Genomic DNA, 23,515 nt, shown 5'->3' with positions numbered 1-23,515 from the left:
AAAATCTGCTTTATAACAACGTACTTTGAACCAAGACAATCCATTACCTGAATGTTAATGACGAGCAAGGCCATTAGGAGCTCTTAGCTTTGTTTGTTTCTCTCTAATTACTTTTGGCCAGTCATTACACAAGTAATGGGTATTTATAATTCAGAAATTTTCTTCAACAGCTTTTAAAGCTACAATATGTATTGTCCTAGGTCTTTTATTTCTATTTAGATGCATATATTAATTTATGTATTAAATTGCACACTTCATTAGAAACATATTTTTCAAATGTAGGACTCAAATGTAAACATTTGACTAACATTTGGTAATACATTTTTTATTTTTATAACGCAGTATGCCTACCAGACAGATTTGTATTCAAAAAGCTTAAAAGAACATCGGTTCACTCATTAATTTTTTCTTCCATTCATTCACTTATACGTTTATCATTTAATCTGTTTATTCATCCATCCAGTCTTATGTTTATTCATTTATTCATTCATTTGTACATCTAGCCATGGAAGTTCATTCAGAACTAAAGCTAGGAAGCACTTGTTTACTCAAAAAGTTGTGTGAATCTGAAACACCGAGATTTGTAATTGAAGCAGAAACCTTGACAGCCTTTACGATGTATATGGGTGGGACAGACAGACAGAACTTTATTTGTCCTCAGAGGAAATTTTGGCTTTTTACAGACATTATTAAAATAAATAAATATATATACACACACGGGCGGCACGATGGCGCAGTGGGTAGCGCTGCTGCCTCGCAGTTGGGAGACCTGGGAACCTGGGTTCGCTTCCCGGGTCCTCCCTGCGTGGAGTTTGCATGTTCTCCCCGTGTCTGCGTGGGTTTCCTTTGGGCGCTCCGGTTTCCTAGCACAGTCCAAAGACATGCAGGTTAGGTGGATTGGCGATTCTAAATTGGCCCTAGTGTGTGCTTGGTGTGTGGGTGTGTTTGTGTGTGTCCTGAAGTGGGTTGGCACCCTGCCCAGGATTGGTTCCTGCCTTGTGCCCTGTGTTGGCTGGGATTGGCTCCAGCAGACCCCCGTGACCCTGTGTTCAGATTCAGCGGGTTGGAAAATGGATGGATGGATACACACACACACTATGGTTTGAGCACACACCAGAATGACTAAAAAGAAAGAAAACTTTGGACTTGATGGTCCCAGTCACAGTGAGGCACTATATGGGCATATTGATTTTGGTTTAAGGGACCCCCCATAGCATTTCTTGAGGCACTTCTGCTGAATAATTTGCTGGCTGAAAGTGCTCAGTGTTAGTGTGTCACAGAGAGGATGTTCAGCATTGTTCATAATGGCACTCAGTTTTGTCTTCATTCTCTCCACTACTACCTCCTGGGGTCCAGGGTGTGTCCCATAACTGAGCTTGCCCTTTTAATTAGCTTGTTGATTTGGTAGGCTTCTCTTGAAGTGATGTTACCTGGACCACAACACAGAAAATCACACTGCTCATCATAGAGTTGTAGAAGATGTGAAGGATTTCACTACACACATTAAGAGCCTGCTCTGCCTTTTCTTCTATCGTTCCTCTGTGTTCTGAGACCGTTCCAGCCTGCTATTGATGTGCATCCCCCAGTACTTGTAGGAGCTGACCACCTCCACTTCCACTGATCAGAAAATGGCTGGACTTCTAGTTATGTGGTGGGTCCAGATAGACGGACACCGGAAGTAATGATGGTGGTGGAAAAGTCGTCAATCTTCCAGTCTGCTGAGGGAGGAAAAGAGAAAGTGTTATCAAACAGCACCAGTCCATGGAGCGGCAGAGAATTACCATCTCCAGTCCCCTATGCACACACTCGTGACATTATAAAATGCTAATGTTCGTGTTATATCTGAAGGCAATAATACTGTACTCACAAATAAAAGAGAAAGATGGAGGCAGGTTTTTAGGGATAACTGTAACAGGTTCCCTTTTTTACTGAGGTTATGGCTGAGTGCATGTTACATCATGTTACAATGTCTTTTTATTACAATTTATTTTCTATTAGTTCCCCGATTCCCACAATTCCTTATTAATATGGGACCCCCAGTAGTTCAAAAGACTTACAATATACTACAGCCAGTCCATCTGTCATGCAATTACTCGTAAACTACTGGAGATAAAGCCTTGATCTTCATCTTGATTGAAAGCTTAGGACCGTATACAGTATGTCCTGAAAATTAAAAAAATAAAAATAAAATAAAGAAATGTAGGTATTTGCAACCTGGTGAGCACTTTACTGGTGGACAGAAAAGCCTGACCCCTGCAAGCATCATCTATTGATAATCCCCCTGGACACAGTGCATGTGTGTTCAGAATTCATAATCAAGTGTAAAGTCTTTGCATTTTTAATCTTAGGTCACATGTTTTGCTGTTTCAGTTTTACATTTGTTAATGAACGTTTTCTTCTTTTACACATCATATAGCCTCTAAGGTAAGTCAAATGATCTTCACAACTGTAAAGTGCTGAAACCAAAACAGTCACTTAACTTATCTAGAAACGAATGGCCAATGTAAGCCATTATACACTAAGGAAATAAACATGTCCACTGTATTTGTCACACTAAAAGCAACCTCAAAAAAAGGGAATAGAGATAACTTTCTGCCATCCACAAAGGTGCCAAAATGCACTATGCATACATTTTCAAAGCTGTTTAAATCTGCTAAGAACATGAAGGATGGATAGATTTCTGATATTCATGTTTGATTTGTGACCACAGGTTCTCTCTGACTGAGTCAGGCATTAATTAATTCTTCTACAGTATCTGATTTTATCAGCTCCATCTGTCTGACACACCAGAGAAGGATCAATGCCCAGAGGGTTATCTTGTTTCCCACCATTACATTTTCCAGGTAAAAGACAAATTAGTCAGAGTACATACAGCAGGTTGAGCAGATGAAAGAAAACCCTGCTGAGAGCAAAACTCAGCCTGAAACAAAAAGACGCAAGCCTGAGAAATTAAAATGAGGGTCCAAAAAAGACCAAAAGAAGCATAGCTTTTCCAAAGTCATCATTTATCCTCCTACTCATGACTCTCAGCATACAGCCATAGTTTTTCAATTCTGCTTAATCTAGTTTAGGTCTTGCACTGGCTTGAACTCAAAACAGGCAGCAGCGGATGCAAGACAGGAGCCAACTCTGGACAGGGTGCCCATCCATCATAGGGCACACCTCACTAACACTCATGCTGAGCCAGTATGGAGCTGCTAATTAATCTAAGTACCTGGTGAAAAATTAATTCAGAAACAGAGCCAACGGGTAAAGTAGAAACAGATAATGACCAATTTAGGACTTGAATCCTTGATGGCCAGTGTGATTTTCTACGCTGTGGTGTGCTGGGCTGATAACATCAGTACAAGAGAGGCCCACCAAATCAAAAAGCAAATCAAAAGGGTAGGCTAAGTTACGGGATGCTTCCCTGACCCTGTGAAGGTAATGGCAAAGGAGAGAATTAAAACAAAACTGAGTGCCATTATGAACAATACTGCACATCCTCTCTCTGACACACTGAGGACTTTCAGTCAATGAATTATTCAGCAAAATTTTGTCAAGAAACTCTATGGGGGCTCCTTTATACCAAACAGCAATATGTCTGCACAAGGCCTCACTGTTACTGTGACAGCTAAGTCAGAGATTTTCGTTTTTTGATATTTTCTTCCTTCATAGTTATTCTGGTGTGTGTTTAGACTGAACTGTGTCTGTATATTATTTTATTTATTTATTTACTGGGGGCTTCACCCCCTGCTCGCTTCGCTCACCAGCCCCCCCCGGCCTGCGCAACACGCCAGCCACTTCACGTCTTGGCAACTCGCGTCTGTGGATTTCACATTCGCCAAACAACAAATCTTTTAATTCTCGCAGATACACCTCTTCATTGGAAAGTAACACTACTTTTCCCTGATTGCAACATGAATTAGACGATCTACAAGTCTCCGACTTAAAGTTTAAATCTGAACAATATATTCGATCTCTTTTCGCTGTTCCGTTATTTCACTGAGTAATAATTTTCATTTGTTTGCGCTAATGCAATCTTCACCATCATTTTTTGAGACTTTTGAATTTTAGTACTTTCATTATCTCTAACTTGCTCTGCATGTGTTTTGTGCCGCTTTTGAATTCTTTACATCGTTCTACTTTGTCATCTATTTTTTGTCTTTAATTTCCAGCCCCAGGTGTGGTTAAATCTGTTGGCACAAAGTCTCGTCTCGCGGGATGTGAAAGTAACTTTCTGAAAAAGTTTTGTCTCATCCCAGGATTTTTTTATTATAATAGAAAGATTTATTTGTCTACCTGTTTATGCTTGCTTTGTCAAGTGGATCAAGCGCATGAAAAAAGTCACCAGTAAATGAGTTTTCATTAGGGAAAAAGTTTTGCTTATATTGTAATTTTTTTCATGAAAGGCTAAGGACTTTTTGCAGCACCCCTCGTATTACATAATTTAGGCAGGGGGAGGTGAATATTCAAGTCTTTAAAATCCGTGGACTAATTAAATCAGATTATTCAGACTTATACAAGAGTTTGGGTCGCATCGAAGTAATAAAGACCTCCTTCAATTAATTGCTAATATTGTTGCTTCCTTTTTCCTCCACATTACCACAGAGCAGTGCATATTTTCCACAAAAGAATCAAATAAACACACCATTATGCACCTTACTGTTTTGCATATTTGTACATTACACTACAGTCAATCATCAACTTTTAAGGGGATAATGTGGCTAGAAAACATCGCAAAAGTCAAAGACACAAATGTTAAAATATTTAATGTATGGGATATAGGGGATATGGTTGCTGTGACCACCAAAAACTGTAATCGTTTGCTAGATATTACTCATAAAGCACTTTTTTTGCATAGAATTCTTTATAACAAACATTTTATCTGATAATATGAGTCTTTATTACATAATAAGCATGAAATTACCCCAAAAATGCAGTATACAAAATAAAACTGGTAACATGCAAAACATATTTTCTCTCTAATCATTCTCTGGAATTCTTGACCTTTTTTGCTGACATCTCAATAGTCCCAACTAGAGACCCTGGAGAGGTGGAGATATGCTCTAGAGATGAGAGGAATGAAGGTCAGTAGGAACAAGACAGAATACATGTGTGTAAATGAGAGGGAGGTCAGTGGTGAGGATGAAAGGAGTAGAGCTGGCGAAGGTGGATGAGTTTAAATACTTGGGATCAACAGTACAGAGTAATGGGAATTGTGGAAGAGAGGTGAAAAGAGAGTGCAGGCAGGGTGGAATGGGTGGAGAAGAGTGTCAGGAGTGATTTGTGACAGACGGGTATCAGCAAGAGTGAAAGGGAAGGTCTACAGGACGGTAGTGAGACCAGCTATGTTATATGGGTTGGAGACGATGGCACTGACCAGAAAGCAGGAGACAGAGCTGGAGGTGGCAGAGCTAAAGATGCTAAGATTTGCACTCTGTGTGACGAGGATGGATAGGATTAGAAATGAGGACATTAGAGGGTCAGCTCAAGTTGGGCGGTTGGGAGACAAAGTCAGAGAGGCGAGATTGCATTGGTTTGGACATGTGCAGAGGAGAGATGCTGGGTAAATTGGGAGAAGGATGATAAGGATAGAGCTGCCAGGGAAGAGGAAAAGAGGAAGGCCTAAGGGAAGGTTAATGGATGTGGTGAGAGAGGACATGCAGGTGATGGGTGTAACAGAACAAGATGTAGAGGACAGAAAGATATGGAAGAAGATGATCCACTGTGGCATCCCCTAACGGGAGCAGCTGAAAGAAGAAGCAGAACACATTTATTACACTTGTTACTACTGTTGTTTTTCTATTATTAATTGTTGTTAAGATTTATTTATTACCAGCTGTCCCCCACGGCTCTGCCTGCGTAGTAGTGAAACAGGACAAACATTAAAAATCAATAAAAAGAAAAAAAATGTAATTTGCACTGAGAAAAATTTATATTGATAGCTTTCATATCTGATGGCCTCTTGACATACAGTATTTTTGGTTTTGCTATCAGGGGCAAGAATGTAGCTGTAATCTCTTTGCCAAAAATGTAAAAGGTAGGTACGCTCCATCGTCAAATGTTGTCACTGTATCTGATCGTGTTCAGCTCTAATGGGAAAGCATCACCCATAATGGGAGAAGTGCACATGGCCGTGACCCTCTAAAACTCCCTCAAAAACGTCAAATGTTACTCTTTAACAATCTAAAGATGATAATGTCTGCTGAACAAACAGGTATTGCTAACTAAGCTAAGCTCCAACACATGGCGAGAGGCAGAGCGTCTTGAATGGAGGCTGGCGCATGAGTGAGGAGGGCCACACCTGTCTCCCTACTCCTGAAGTCCCGCCTCCCCCTCCCTTCAGCCCACAGTGTCTCTCCGATTTGCACAAATGAATCAGTGCCGCAACCGAACTATGATACTTGCCGCCATGAGAGAAGTCGCAAAATCAACCGGAATGTTCAAGCAAATTATAGAAAAAACCGATCTAAATCCATTAAGTAGTTCTCTCATGAAAAGCGAACAGGCATACAGTTCACAGACTCGTTGTAAAGATTTATTTATTACTATCAATTTCCAATTATTGCTGTCTATTTACTTACCTATTGTTTAACTATTTATAGTACAGTATACTTATTTACCTTTCTTGCACTTTTCCTGTGTTACTGAATATGTTGCGGCGCAGTCCTGTGGAATGTTATTTCATGCCACTGTATGGTGCAATAAAGTGTATCAATGGTGTGACAATAAAGTCACTGGACTTGTAAAAGTTATGCTTGGATTTTGCCTAAGAACTTGCCACAGCACACTGCGCCTGCACTCAGTGAAGAGCATGATACGAAAATAATCTGAATTGAAAAAACTAAATTGAAACACCTTAAATCACTAGGGGACTCCATTCCTTGACTGATATACTTTATGTGCAAAAAATTTAAACACTACTTGTTTCATTCAGTATTCTCAGGCACTTAACCTACAGCTTTGGCTTTCATAAAACAATGTCTTTTCAGTTCAGTTCTAAGACCCTAGGGCACTGAATTCATTTTACAGCCTTTTGTGAGTTCTGTACAAGTGTTTAGCCTTCAGAATAATTCAGATCCCAAGATTTGCCAGGCTTACTCAAAAAAAAATTGCTCAGCAAGCAAGTTTTACTGGAAAGGCATTGCCTCTTTTACATATAGATATGCTGCCATTTAAACTAATTTATATTTATCATTTTCGCTATTTAAGCTGGCCGCTGTAATATATTCAAGGAAAGAATTTAAACTACATTCTGACTCCGGCCCCTGTTTACAGGAAAAGGGACAATCTAGCCTTTTAAATATTTAAAATGTAATTTACGAACTGCACATTACAAAATGAAAAGTAGTATTTGTACATTAATACAGTACCCTGAGTCTACAATCACCAAATTTCAGCAATGTCCAAATATTTACCAAAACAGTAATGCTGTGTTTTATTATATACAGTACATGCTTCATGTTAATTTTTGGTGGGACAAGTATTAATACGGCAATGGCCACATGGGGCTGGCACCCTTTTTGATATAAGTGACAACATCACTACTGTGCTTTGCTATTAACTTAAGTATTCAGCTCTAGTTGTCAATCAAAAAAATTATAAATGAAAAAAATCATGAATTATCTTTGTAAAACAATTCAGGGGCATCTTTTACATTTGTATTGTCTATGCTGCAAGGCATCTATTTGTATATAATGCTGCAGGATGTTTTTGAGTTTTGCAGAAGAGTGCTTTGAGTTCAATCATAAAATATCTGAAATATTTTTCAACTATATTAAAAGTGTTTTAGGTTAAAATAATTAAAAGTGAAATAAAACACATATCAAATATAACACAATATCCAATAACATTCTTAGCCATGCTCAATTTAATTTAAAGTGACAGGGGGTCTAGGGCCCATCCCAAAAGCTTTTGGCAATCTGCCTCAACCAACCCTGGACAAAGTGCCAGTCCATCACAGGGGGCAGTCATAAACAGCACACCACTTTTAAACTTAAGATACACACTGTTGGGGTATGGAAATAAAAACATGATAACAGATAGATAGATACACTATGGTCTGAATACACACCAGAATGACTAAAAAGAAACAAAACTTCTGACTTGGGAGTCACAGTCACAATGAGGCATCAAGTAGATACAGTAGATAGATAGATAGATAGATAGATAGATAGATAGATAGATAGATAGATAGATAGATAGATAGATAGATAGATAGATAGATAGATAGATAGATAGATAGATAGATAGATAGATAGATAGATAGATAGATAGATAGATAGATAGATAGATAGATAGATAGATAGATAGATAAGGCATTGTATAAGAGGTAGATGCCCAGAAAACAAACTGGCATTGGGCCGGAGTGGATAAACATATTGCCTTGCTAGATAACAAGTCTTCTCCCAAGGAGCAGGTTTCTTGTAGACTTGTTTTCCCTGCACTTTGCTGCATTAATTTCCTCCTCTGACCTCACAAGCCTCCAAAAACCAGCCCCACAACATGATGCTGACCCCACCATGTTTCCCTCACAATGGCTCTCTCTTCTCCACTCTCCCATGATGCTGATAAAGCTCTTGGAGGTCTCAGTCTCTAGACTTCTTTCGCATAATAACTCAGATTTTGTGGATTGTTGTAGTAAATTCAGGGTAATTTCTCTGGTTTGCATTTATTTTATGTTATACTGTTGAATTTATGTTTGAATTTTTTTTGTTAATTATGTACTATTTCTTTAAGGTGAAATCCAATACCTTTTTTTTTATCAATGCATAACCTGGGCAGCACAGTGGCGCAGTGGTAGCACTGCTGCCTCGCAGTAAGGAGACCTGGGTTCACTTCCCAGGTCCTCCCTGCATGGAGTTTGCATATTCTCCCTGTTTCTGTGTAGGTTTCCTCCGGTTTCCTCCCACAGTCCAAAGACATGCAGGTTAGGTGAATTTGCGATCCTAAATTGTACCTAGTGTGTGTGTGCCTTTTGGTGGGCTAGAATCCTGCCCGGGGTTTGTTTCCTGCCTTGCGCACTGGGATTGGCTCCAGCACACCACCGTGACCCTGTAGTTAGGATAATGGATGGATGGATGCATAATCTTGTGTTTTTGAAAAAGTTAAATATGCTGTCCACCAGCATATGCTGCCTACCAATGTAAACTTTAAATTCATTTTAAAATACTAGGGGGCTCTGCCACCTGCTCGCTTCGCTGGCCAACCCCTGTGCGAGGCTACACGCTAGCCACTTTGAGGATCTGCCGCTCACATATGGGTAAGCGGATGTACAATTTAAACAGATTGTTATTTTCATGGGAAATGTTACATATGCATAATAGAACTAACTATTTTACATTACAGCTAGTAATTAACCATAGTAAAAAATAGTAAAACGTAATAAATTGAAAGAAAATTGTTTCATGTCACGTTAGAGGTATTCGTTGAGTTATACATTTTTATTCTGTTTGGCTTTGAAATTAACATGCAAATACTTTTTAAACTTACACTTTTGCTGTAAAACTTTAGTAAAAACAATATTTGTAATTAACTTTTCTTCAATATCACACTGAATTTTGATTCTGTTTGGACTTGCATCATGACAATGCAACGTCCCTGTGAGTGAATATCGTTTCTTTCTCTCTAATAAATAAACTGACTTTTTGGAATCGTTTGTCCCAGTGATTTGTTAATTGTTATAGCAAATGCTATTCTAACGGGAAACTGTAAATGTTTTAGTACAAATGGCATATCAAGATCTCCTTTGATGTCTAATGTTATTCTCGGAATATGTACTACATTACCTTTCTTGACGCTTGTTAAAATTTTACACACTAGAATTGTTCAACCAATTTTCAATACAACTAATCTTGTCCCATTGCATAGCCAGTCACTCATACATAAATTGCGCAATAACATTATGATACATCCTTCTTTCAACAGTAATTCAGCCAGTGGAAGACCAGATGGTGTTAACGCTTGTAGAAATTCTGCGGGATATTGTAAGTTGATGTTTTCATCTTCTGCACTCTCACCACCAACTGCTTCAGCATAGTCTATTGATATGCATTTAATCAATTTGCCCTGTAACCGATTGACAATTTTACGAACGCGAACAGATTATTGTAGATTTGGATATTTTGTCTGTAGTGTTTGTGGATTTCACTTTCACCAAACAACAAATCTTTTAATTCTCGCGGATACACCTCTTCATTGGGAAGAAACACTACTTTTCCTTGATGACAACATGAATTAGACGATCTACAAGTCTCCAACTTAAACTTTAAAGAAGAACAATATCTACATACTTTTGTCATATCACCTATGTCCATATATTCAATCTCTTTCACTGTTCTGTTATTTCACTGAGTAATAATTTCCGTTTGTTAGCGGTAATGCAATCTTTACTATGACTTTTTTGAGACTTTCTAATTTTACTACTTTCATAATCTGTAACTTGCTCAGCATGTGTATCGCACCAACATTTTTGAACCTCTTTATGGTGTTCTACTTTGTCTTCTACTCTTTGTCTTTTTTTTTCCAACCCCGCTTGGATGTGCTAGGTTTTCAATTCCACTTGGTCCGGGCTGATTATTACTTTCCTTATTTTCCGAATTTACACTTAGATTATTATTGTTATTTTTTTAATTCTTTTCTCTCCAATGCTTTTGGGCCTCTTTTCAACACGTTGCCCTTTCTTCTTCGCTTAGTCATTGACGTGTAATCTAAAACGTATAAAATTATTGTCCAGAAAAGGACTACAATGAAGGAAACGAATAGATGGTATGTATAAAAATACTGTCCAGAAAAGCCTCTTTAAAGGATGAAACAGAAATTTTCATAAACAACTTAAAATGAGGAAAACGCAAAAATTCGTAAGAGCTGAGAGCGCAGGAAGTGTGCCAGACAAATGCATTCACACAAATGAGAGGTGAGAGGACCATGGGTGTAGGCCGTCAACCGGAAATGGTTGAGATCCACTTGAAAATATCTCTTGGTAATAATCTCGTCTCTTCTCAAGATTTTCTTTTATAATACAGAGATATACACAATATATACGATTTATTTATTTGTTTGTTTGTTTATTAATTTATCGATTAAGTGATTGGCCATATTATTTGTCCTGTGAGTCTATATCCTTTTTATGTTTCTTATGCATATGAATTTCCCCATGGAGTTAATAAAATTGATCTGATCTAATCAAATCTAATTATTAAAGTCATAATACCAATCAGCAAATAATAACAACTAGCCAACCCGCGGCGTAGCATACGCCGCATAATTATTTATTGATGGGTGAACACATCGTGAAAAACAGTTGTCCAAATGGGGTGGGTTTGAGGATACGACTGTGAGTGAATGAAAAGATGGAACTCAGGAGAGAGCAACACACAATTGTCCGTGACTGAAAACTGGTCTTGGCAGATACAGGCATATCTTTTTAAAAGTTTGGCCCTGTGCTTTATTAATTGTTATCGCAAAGGCCAATCTAACAGGAAATTGTCTGCGTGTAGATAGATAGATAGATAGATAGATAGATAGATAGATAGATAGATAGATAGATAGATAGATAGATAGATAGATAGATAGATAGATAGATAGATAGATAGATAGATAGATAGATAGATAGATACTTTATTAACCCCAAGGGGAAATTCACATACTCCAGCAACAGCATACTGATACAAAAAAAACCAATATTAAATTAAAGAATAATAAAAATGTAGATAAAAACAGACAATAACTTTGAATAATGTTAACGTTTATCCCCCCAGGTGGAATTGAAGAGTCGCATAGTTTGGGGGAGGAACAATCTCCTCAGTCTGTCAGTGGAGCAGGACGGTGACAGCAGTCTGTCGCTGAAACTGCTCCTCTGTCTGGAGATGATACTGTTTAGTGGATGCAGTGGATTCTCCATAATTGATAGGAGCCTGCTGAGTGCCCGTCGCTCCGCCACAGATGTCAAACTGTTCAGCTCCATGCCTACAATAGAGCCTGCCTTCCTCACCAGTTTGTCTTGGATTGAGGTGTCCTTCTTCTTTATGCTGCCTTCCCAGCACACCACTGCGTAGAAGAGGGCACTCGCCACAACCGTCTGATAGAACATCTGCAGCATCTTATTGCAAATGTTGAAGGACGCCAGTCTTCTAAGGAAGTATAGCTGGCTCGGTCCTCTCTTGCACAGAGAATCAGTATTGGCAGTCCAGTCTAATTTATCATCCAGCTGCACTGCCAGGTATTTATAGGTCTGCACCCTCTGCACACAGTCACCTCTGATGATCACAGGGTCCAGGAGAGGCCTGGGCCTCCTAAAATCCACCACCAGCTGCTTGATTTTGCTGGTGTTCAGGTGTAGGTTGAGTCGCACCATTTAACAAAGTCCTTGATTAAGTTCCTATACTCCTCCTTCTGCCCACTCCTGATGCAGCCCATAATAGCAGTGTTGTCAGTAAACTTTTGCACATGGCAGGACTTCGAGTTGTATTGGAAGTCCGGTGTATATAGGCTCAACAGGACTGGGGAAAGTACAGTCCCCTGCAGCGCTCCTGTGTTGCTGACCACAATGACAGACCTGCAGTTCCCGAGATGCACATACTGAGGTCTGTTTGTAAGATAGTCCACGATCCATGCCACTAGGTATGAATCTACTCCCATCTACTCTGTCAGCTTGTCCCTAAGGAGCAGAGGTTGGATGGTGTTGAAGGCGCTAGAGAAGTCTAGAAACATAATTCTTACAGCACTACTGCCTCTGTCCAAGTGGGAGAGATGATGGCATCCGCTGCTCCCACCTTCTCCTGGCATGCGAACTGCAGAGGGTCGAGGGCATGGCATACCTGTGGCCTCAGGTGGTGAAGCAGCAGCTGCTCCATGTTCTTCATAACATGTGACGTCAGAGCAACTGGCCGGAAGTCGTTCAGCTCACTAGGACATAATACCTTTGGGACTGGGGTGATACAAGATGTTTTCCAAAGCCTCGGGACTCTCCCCTGTTCCAGGCTCAGGTTGAAGATGTGCTGTAGAGGACTCTCCAGCTCCAGCGCACAGACCTTCAGCAGTCGTGGCGATACTCCATCTGGACCCGCTGCTTTGCTGGCATGAAGTCTCCTCAGCTCTTTGCTCACCTGCGCTGCTGTAATTGTGGGTGGGCATGTCTCTCCTATGCTGGTATCAGCAGAAGGATGGGTGGAGGGTATAGTACTCCGAGGTGAGAGTGGGTTAGGATGGTCAAACCTGTTAAAGAAGTTGTTCATTTGGTTTGCTCTCTTCACGTCTCTCTCGATGGTGGCACCCCGCTTCGAGCTGCAGCCAGTGATGATGTTCATCCCATCCCACACTTCCTTCATGCTGTTATTCTGCAACTTCTGCTCCAGCTTTCTCCTGTACTGCTCCTTTGCCGCCCTAAGCTGGACTCTGAGTTCCTTCTGCATGCGCTTGAGCTCATGTTCATCACCGCCTTTAAAAGCCATTTTCTTCTGGTTCAAAAGGCCCTTGATGTCACTTGTAATCCATGGCTTGTTTTTAGCCTAGCAGCGTACTGTTCTTACTGGAACTACAATGTCCATACAGAAGTTGATGTAGTCAGTAGTGCAGCCAACAACCTCCTCAATGTTCTCACTATGTGATCCCTGCAGGATATCCCAGTCTGTAGTTCCAAAGAAGTCTCTCAGTGCCTGCTCTGCCTCAGGGGACCACTTCCTGAATAAGCGTGTGGTTGTAGGTAACTCCTTCACTCTTGGTTTGTAGTGACACTGAAGCAGAACCAGGTAATGATCTGCTTTCCCAAGCGCAGGCAGCGGGTGGTGCTGTATGCGTCTTTAACGTTTGCATACAGTAAGTCAATAGTCTTATTTCCCCGGGTGTTACAGTCCACATACTGGGAGAAGGCAGGTAATGTTTTGTCCAGCGTCACATGGTTAAAATCTCCAGCGATTAGCACAAGCGCCTCAGGATGCTGCGTTTGTAACTTAGTTACACCACTTTGTATTGACATAGAGAGCTAGTCCTCCTCCTTTCTGATTCCCGCTGGTACTTGCGTCTCTGTCCGCTCTAACTGTGCTAAACCCGGGTAGCTCCACGTTAGCATCTGGGATGGTGGTAGTTAGCCACGTTTCGCAAAAGCACAACAAACTGCATTCTCTGTAGGTTCTGACATTTTTCACCAGCGCAGCCAGTTCGTTGACCTTATTTGGTAGTGAGTTCACATTTCCCAGGATCACAGAAGGCACAGAAGGCTTAAAACGCCACTTTCTCGCAAGCCGCTTCATTTTTAGCTTAGTGCCGGCTCTGCTGCCACGATACCGCCTTCTTACCTTGTCAGGTAAATAGGGAACCACACCGACACTAGCATTTGTTCTCAGCGCTTGAAATTGACTACTTGAATAGACGAGTCTCGGCGTGTAAAAATCCATGTCCACGTTGTAAAAGTAAAAGTGTCCATGGAATTTACATAAAAGAAAGTGATAGGAGTGATCAATAAAAAATAATAAAGAGAATCACGTGGGTTTGTATTTTGTGTGCACATACCGACAATGTCAATAAATGGCACCAGAAGGTCATCACGTGTGTTTGTGAGAGGTACTTCGTAATGAACTTCGTAATGCCCATGTGTTTTGGTATACTTGTTGAGAAGAAAGGATGTTTCGAATGATTTAGTGCAGTGTTGACACTGAAAGGAATTCGTTAGGGAATGTGTTTTGAGATGGTTAGTAAGATATCTGCATGCGTGAAAGTGTTTGTCGCAAATTTTGCATACAAATGTTTGTGTTGAATGGATTTGCACATGGTTGAGGAGATCCATCTCAGCCGTGAAGTCCTCGTTACAAAATGTGCAACTGAAGGTGTGAGTGGAATGAGTTTGTAAGTGGTTCTTGAGAGCGCGAGTTGTTTTGAAGCATTGCTGGCAATGTTCACATTGCATCATTTGTTCAGTGGAGTGTGTTTTTAAATGTGCGTTGAGATATCTGCAGTCGGAAGGTTTTGGAAAAAATGGTGCATTGAAAGTCCTGTATGGAATGCGTTTGTTCAGTGCAGTGGGTGTTTACATTTGCTTTGAGATATTTCTGGAGTGTGAAGATTTTGGAGCAAATGTTACATTGAAATTCCGGTGTGAAATGCGTTTGTAAATGTTTTTCAGGAAGAGGATAGTGGGCAGGTGATATCACATCAGTGTGGCGATCATGTGGGTGAGTACTCTGTGTGCACATACCGACATTGCCAATAGATGGCACCAGAAGGTCATCACGTGTGTATTTGTGAGGCAAGAGAACTTCGTAATGCCCATGATCCAAAGGACCGCTAAAGAGCAGGGATATGGAGAGACGTTGGGCCGGATTGTAAACTTGAGGAGAGGCATGAGGACGTTCTCAGAAATGAATGGTGATAGTAGCTGGAAGCATTTGGGACATTGCCACAATTTCTGCCTCGCCACCATAAACTCCGGAAGTATTCATGTATTCAGCGTATTGTTGAACAGACTGAATGACTATGCTTCCGTGACTAAGAACAACGGACAGCACGTCGTCGAAGTTATGCCAATGTCAGCAAACAAAGGTTACAGCCATGTTGCGAAGTTCGAGAGCAACAGTTTCGTCAGTGACATTTTTCCAGAAAAAAACGACTGATAGAAACAAACAGTTACCTGATGCAGGAATTTGTATAACATTGAAAGAAGTGTTGTTTCCATGAAATACATTTGAAGCGGTGGCCATGGTAGGCAAATGAACAGTCAACATGGCTCACAGCTGCATGTGGACTGTAGCACAGACCAAAGCGAGTGAGGATGTGTTTGGTGAGGTGATGGGGGCGGGCACATCAGCAAGCAGTGCCTCGAGAGCGAGGGTTGACATGGGAGGAGGGTTAGAGCTGGCGGGCGGGGCTCTGTCGTTCGTATCCCATGGTCGGGCGACTTGGTGGATTATATATAGAAAAGCAGCCGGAACCGAAAAGAACAATGAAAAGTCAACGTGGCTCAGAGGTGCATGTGGACTGTAGCAGAGACGAAAGCAACTGAGGCGGTGTTTGATGAGGTGTTGCGTGTGGGCACATGAGCAGGCAGTGTGCATGCCTCGAGAGCGAGGGTGGACGCGGGAGGAGGGTTAGAGTTAGTGGGCGGGGCTCTGTCGTGCGTATCCCATGACGCGGGATGAAGGTTAGAGTTGGTGGGTGGGGCTCTGTTGTGCGTATCCCATGGTCTTAGAGTTGGCAGATAGAGGCATGTCTTTTTGAAAGTTTGGCCCTGTGCCTTATTAATTGTCATTGCAAAGTCTAATCTAACAGGAAATTGTCTGCATGTAAAAGTAAAAGGCAAATTTTAATCTAATGGTGTCAGGGAAATCCAGGGAATAAGGACAATTTGTGAGGTAGCAGCTGCGATAGATTTACACTCAAGTATATTGAGTGGGTGAGCAAGCCAACAAAAACACTATGCTCTTAGTATGGTATGAATCAGGTTTTTGTAGACAAAGGTTTTCCATGTTCCTACGTGGTCGTGCGTATCCCATGACGTGGGAGGAGGGTTAGAGTTGGCGGGCGGGGCTCTGTCATGCGTATCCCATGGTCTTAGAGTTGGCAGATAGAGGCATGTCTTTTTGTAAGTTTGGCCCTGTGCCTTATTAATTGTCATTGCAAAGTCTAATCTAACAGGAAATTGTCTGCATGTAAAAGTAAAAGGCAAATTTTAATCTAATGGTGTCAGGGAAATCCAGGGAATAAGGACAATTTGTGAGGTAGCAGCTGCGATAGATTTACACTCAAGTATATTGAGTGGGTGAGCAAGCCAACAAAAACACTATGCTCTTAGTATGGTATGAATCAGGTTTTTGTAGACAAAGGTTTTCCCTGTTCCTGCAAGACCATCTAAGAAGATGCATGTTTGTCACGGATGGGAATCGCTGTATGCAGCGTGTAAAACAGTTTGCGAGGGTGGACGTGGTCGTGCGTATCCCATGACACGGGAGGAGGGTTAGAGTTGGCGGGCGGGGCTCTGTCATGCGTATCCCATGGTCTCTGTCTTGCGTACCTTGGTTGGCTGCTTAGTGAATTATATATGTAGATAAGACAAAAAATACACACACACACACTGATGGAGCCAAGCCACAATTGCACAAGATGAAGCAGAAATTTTTTTCTTTAGCTAAAAGCCATGCTGTTTTTCAGAATGTGGCAGAAAGAGAACCTGAAGGAGCTTTTGAGTGAGTATTGAGTAAATTTTTTTGTTGATTAAAATTTAAATTAAACCTTCGGTATACCAAGTAGTCATAATTTTAGGCTTTGATGCTAAGGCAGAGTTAAGATTGAATCTTTATAACATCATCCTTATAACATCTTTGTAATCATCTTTATAACATTACCGAATACCGCTGTTAATATGGAGTTCTGCTGCAATCTTTTCCACATCAACACCAACCCCCATTGGCCACCCCACAGTAGATGCTTTTTACGTTCCATGCTGTACACAGTTTACTGTATTATTTCTTTTCACCTGTGCCTTTTTGTACAATGCTTGAAACATTTAATTTATTACATGGGCCTCATAAATGTACAGCCTGTATATGTCAATTCTGTTTGTAATAAGTTAAAATAAAAAGATTCAGTTTTAGAACTTTATTGCCTAGTAGTGCTTGCCTACAGAGTAGTCAATGGGTCAGCACCTGAGAATTTGGAGGCCCTGGTGGTGTGCTATACTCCTTCTCGCCCACTGAGATCTGCTGGGGAACAGCGCCTGGTGATACCACCGCTATGTAGTATCAAGTCTCAATCCAGACTGTGTAGTTCCAAGTGGGTGGAACAGGCTGTCCACCTCCATCCATACTGCTGACACCCTAAATGTATTTAAGAAGCAATTGAAGGCTCATCTGTTCTGTGTATATCTGTCGAATTGATGAAGAAAAAAAAAACTTTTCTCTGCAATATTTTTACATTCTTGGTTGATTTATTTAAGTTTAGTAGCTTTAGTGATTGTAATTTATGGTTGTAAATGCATGAGTTGTATGTATCTTTTCACTTATGGCAATCAACTTTTCTTACCCGTCTGCAACAAGTTGTAGACTCATCTTTTCAGATCAGAGCTCAAAATTGAACTCATTTAAAATAGCCGAACTTCCTGATATGAGGGTTCCAGGAAGGAAGGGATGGGTCCAAAAAGGAGGACAATGGAACTGATGTTAGTGGTGGAATGGCAGTCAGTCTTAAGTTCTGCAGAGGGAGGAAGGGAGAAGGCATTAGAACATGGCAGAGCCCCTAAGCTGCCTCCTACATGCACACCATACATAGCATTGGTCAGATGAACCTGCAAACAGCTCACTGAATATGCTAAATTGGTAAGAGCAGAGCCTAATCCATGTATAGTTTTGGTCAGTGTAAAAGCATATGACTACTATGTCAAAGCCACTTGACATTAAATTGTGCCAACAAAAATGCCTCAACACTCCACTGAAAGATGAAAATGCAATTGTCAAAAAACTCCCTGAAGAACTGCAACACTACAGTATACTTCTGATAGCTTATCTTTGGCTGCATGTACACTATGTATAAAAATATTATACTGCAACATAAAGTATATCAGGAATGTGCCAGAAACACAAGCATAGGGCATACCTTACAGGTATGGGATCGCTCAAAAATATGAGGAAGAATTTTAAAGTAACACCTGTACTCACCAAGTTTCTGTTTGCTTTAGAATAGTGGAGGATTTATCCGAGGGACACTGATGTCACTTCCACTGGACATCCCGTCACTTCCATTTTAGTCTCCTTAAGAACCACCTGACCTACAGATAAGGCTTCAGTTCTGACCAGGAGCAGTCAGAGAGAATGAGCTGCCCTTTACACATCATGTGAAGCATAATTGCCAACCACTATTTTCTTCCTAAAATCTATTGATCTTGGACATTAAATGGGGATTAACATCTGATGCCCCAGCTCTCTTTTTGTCTCCTAGTATCTCATTTGCAAGTGAAAGGTGCATTTTAAAGCAAGCTAAATATATTCTTAAATATATTCTTTTGTATCATATTTCTCTTGCTTTTATTACTGCCATAGTTACTTAAGGGTGTATATACTGCATATATTGTAAGTGTCATGAAGGACAGATAGTTATACCACCTGAACAGATAAATGACTTCTTGCCCAGCTGGAGGTGTATTTAAGGGTGGACCATCAAAGGAGTTCCATTCCCCCATACGACAGATGATAGTGGTTCTCCTGAGGTGTCCCAGTATGGACACTTGCAAGGATACACGAGATTAAGAGGGCAGTCAGGGAGGGTCTCCCTGGTTTCCACATGACCTAGAAGTGCTCCTAGGAGGACACACTATGGCACTGGAAGTATTCAGTGTTTGGTATGGCTATATATATATCCATCCATCCATTTTCCAACCCGCTGAATCCGAACACAGGGTCACGGGGGTCTGCTGGAGCCAATCCCAGCCAACACAGGGCACAAGGCAGGGAACCAATCCCGGGCAGGGTGCCAACCCACCGCAGGACACACACAAACACACCCACACACCAAGCACACACTAGGGCCAATTTAGAATCACCAATCCACCTAACCTGCATGTCTTTGGACTGTGGGAGGAAACCGGAGCGCCCAGAGGAAACCCACGCAGACACGGGGAGAACATGCAAACTCCACGCAGGGTGGACCCGGGAAGCGAACCCGGGTCTCCTAACTGCGAGGCAACATCGCTACCACTGCGCCACCGTGCCGCCCTATATATATATATATATATATATATATATACAAAAGGCGCTATATAGGCATCTGACCCAACACAGATGGAAGCACGTATAAAGTAAAAAGACTTTTATTTTTCTTAAGCTGGAGGGCACGTCTTCCCCATGTAACCCAGCTACAACACAGTCCCAAAACACCAACACACCACACACTTTCTTCTCCAGCACCACCACTCCTCCTAGGCAACCCATTTGTCATGGACTCTGTGTCCCTGTGAGTTTTCCTCTGTGTTCTCCATTTTTCCTGTTACTTTCCTAAAGATATACTTTTCAGGTTATCTGGCAATTCTAAAATTAGCCTCAAGTTTAAATGTGTGTGTGTGTGAGGGCCTGTGATGGACTGACACACTGTTCAAGGCTGTTTACTGTCTGGATTGTCTCCATGACCCCCAACACTGACTGGATGAAGCAGTCTGGGGGATGGCATGTTACGTTTTGTTATGAATATGGCACTAGTAGGAGGCTGGATGACCAAGTGAATCTTAGGTCAACTATGAGTTTAAATTTCTTTTTCCAGGTGATAATAGATAATGGTTGCCTCAACCTAAGTCTCTACAATTTGTAAAATCATGATTGCCATTCATAAGGAAAAATGTACAACAGTTGTTAATGTTTATTTACAGGCAGGAAATAAATCCCCATGGACATAGAACACATACATACCATACACACAACATTTTTTTTCTGTCTAGTGAACACCTTGCACAGCGTCTGCAGCCATAAGTGAAGTTGGCGTGTTCGTATACTGCAATCACTATATGCCAGATGATTGTGCTCTCAGGCAGAATTGCCATGTACTTTTAAATTCTAATTGTCGCATAGAGTCTATTAGAAATTATCTCCCATATGTTTGCTGTTATGAGCACCATAGCTTAGGGTACTCTGTAATGTTATTTTTTTCCATCTTCAGACTCAGCAGCTGCTTGTTTCTTGCATCAAGATGTTCTTGAGAGGGAAACTATGATGTGTGCTTTCTTTCTATGACCAATGTCCTCTTTTTTGCCATTTCATTAGTAGTTACACAGCAGATTTATGAATTTAATTATGTTTTCAATATAATTACTAATACACATTATAAAGATATCTTTGGCCTCGAGTACTTTTTTCTTTATTTTGCCTTTTACAATTTCTTGTTTTAGGAATTTGTTAGTTTTCACATACCCCTTGGGGTCAGAGTGCAGGGTTAGCCATTGTACAGCACCCCTGGAGCAATTGAAGGTTAAGGGCCTTGCTCAAGGGCCCAGCAGAGAAGGATCTCTTTTGGCAGTGACAGGGATTCGAACCGGCAACCTTCAGGATACCAGCACAGAACCTTAGCCTCAGAGCCACCACTCCACCCTAATTTAATTTAATTGTTCTTTATTGTATTTTCTCGACGAGCCACATCAGTCTAGCTGCTGGGGAGCTAAGCTTCTACTCCTAGTCGGTCTCTTCTATTCAAACATGAGTTAAGCATTATTTTCTGTAATAATAAGGCTTCTCTTTCTTCAAAGAAATTATTGTCATTATTATTATAGCTTCTGGTTTCCTCCCACAGTCCAAAGACATGCTGGTTAGGTGGATTGGCGATTCTAAATTGGCCCTAGTGTGTGCTTGGTGTGTGGGTGTGTTTGTGTGTGTCCTGCGGTGGGTTGGCACCCTGCCCGGGATTGGTTCCTGCCTTGTGCCCTGTGTTGGCTGGGATTGGCTCCAGCAGACCCCCATGACCCTGTGTTCGGATTCAGCGGGTTGGAAAATGGATGGATTATTATAGCTTTTGAATTTATGTTTGCATTTCTTTTTGGTGTTCCCCTTCTTTACCAATAAGAAATAAAAATAATGATGTTATGATTGCTACAGCAGCACAAAATAATGAAGGGGTGAGGCCAACAAAATAGCTCATAAAACAAATCTCCCCAAGACTAGCTGGACTCCAGGAAAACAGGTGATGTAAGGCCCAGACTAGGGTTTAAAAATAATAAAAACAGAGTCTCAAAGGCTTGAAATATATCTCACCAGGCGGAGAAACTAAAACCTCCATCTGGAACAGAGACAGGTCCATGAATCTACTATATAATAAAATACTAAGGTCTGCATGTCCAGTCCTTTTGAACAATCTGATTGGTCACTTTGGCTGTAGTGTGATTGGTCAGTTTGGCTTCAGAGACGTGATGAAAGTGCGAGAGTGAGACGCACGAAGAGGAGTAAAGGCATATGAGCCACACAAAGAGTGTCACCTTCAAAGACAGAATGTTTAAAACCAGGCAAGAGGTGAGAAAGGTGCCTTGCAAAAAATGAAAGAGTATGAGACGCAGGCTTGACAGCAATGAACTCAAGAGATAGAGCACTGGTGAAGCATTCACACACTCACAAATATGGAGGAAAGGTGCTGAAGATATACTTAGGGAAAGTGATAACTAACATTTTTTAATTACTCTATTGCCTGTCTGCAACAGGCACCATGGCTAGTAATCTTTAAAAAAGAGGAAGTTTATTACCAAAAGAGCAAAAGGAGTTGGCAAAGGTAATCTAAAGTAAATAACATTCTAAAAAGCAAATCCGAAATCCAGAACAAAAAGTTTGAAAGCTAAAAATTAAAATTCCAAAAAATGAGCAAAATAATTAAAATCACTACCAAACATCAGAACACATTCAAATGAAGCGTATTGGACTTCAGTTCCCAGCCTGCCTGCCTTTATACGACTGCAGGTGGTCTTTTCATGCTGATAAATAAGTGGCTGCCCCTCTTGGGGAATCCACCCGCACAAAACAAGGGACATAAGACAACCACAAAAAAACTCAAAAATACTGCATATAGAAAAACACTAAAGCCTGTGTGTGTGTGTCCCCGGTTCCTTTGAGCAATCTGATTGGTCAGTTTTGCTTTGGTGATGCATTCAAAAGAGAAAGTGTGAGTGTGAGACAGAAGAGGTGGAGTAAAGGCGTAAGAGCCATGCTGAGAAGGGAGATATAAAAGTAGACAGGAGGCGAGGACGGTGTCTCGAAATGACAGAGTCTGAGAAGCAGGATTTATGGGAATGCACTCAAGAGTGTGAACGCCGAAGACAGGTTAAGACACACACAAATACAGAAGAAAGACACTGAATGTACACATAAGGTAAATATTTTTTTAATTATTCTATTACCTGCCTACGCCAGGTAACATGGCTAGTAACTAAATAAACTTTAAATATGAGCCAGGGGAGGAAACCTCGCTTGACTGTAACAAGGCTATTATAAATAAATATTAATTAATCAGTTTGGTTGAGGATTTCATTTTGTGTTTCGTTTTAGGATACTTTATTTTATTTTTTAAATTTAGAAAGCAATTTAGAAAAGTTTGAACAGGTTATTATTAGTAAATAATATTGGATTAATCTGGGCTTCCTCCTTTTCAAGTTGTATTACTTTGCTCAAAAGGTGTGTTTAATTTCTGTTCATTTGGTTGATTGTGCAGTTTTGTATTTACCTCTTTCTTTCTGTTAATATGTTAATTTACAAGTAATACTCAATTATGTTAGGTTCTCTTGTGCTTAATTAAGCAATTAATTAAATTAAACATAGTAAACTTACTGAGGTTCTAAATCTGGTATCTTGGAAAGCCCTGTGTTTTTTTTTTCTTAATACTGCATCAGAAAATATTAACATGTGTTACAGTACTTGTTTAAAAGAAAGGCTCGCATGTTGAGATACTTTTGTGGGAAAAAAAACATTCTAGAGATTCAGTCCTTTTATTTCTGAACTATATTTTTTCTCTGACTTGGACTTTGCTTAATCCTGTTTGTATTATTGTTTTTGTATTTAGATTTCAAAGTTATTACTTGCGTTTTGTAATA

The sequence above is a fragment of the Erpetoichthys calabaricus genome, chromosome 10 (assembly GCF_900747795.2).
Source record: "Erpetoichthys calabaricus chromosome 10, fErpCal1.3, whole genome shotgun sequence".
NCBI lineage: Eukaryota > Metazoa > Chordata > Cladistia > Polypteriformes > Polypteridae > Erpetoichthys > Erpetoichthys calabaricus.
Note: the sequence above shows the minus strand (reverse complement) of the source record.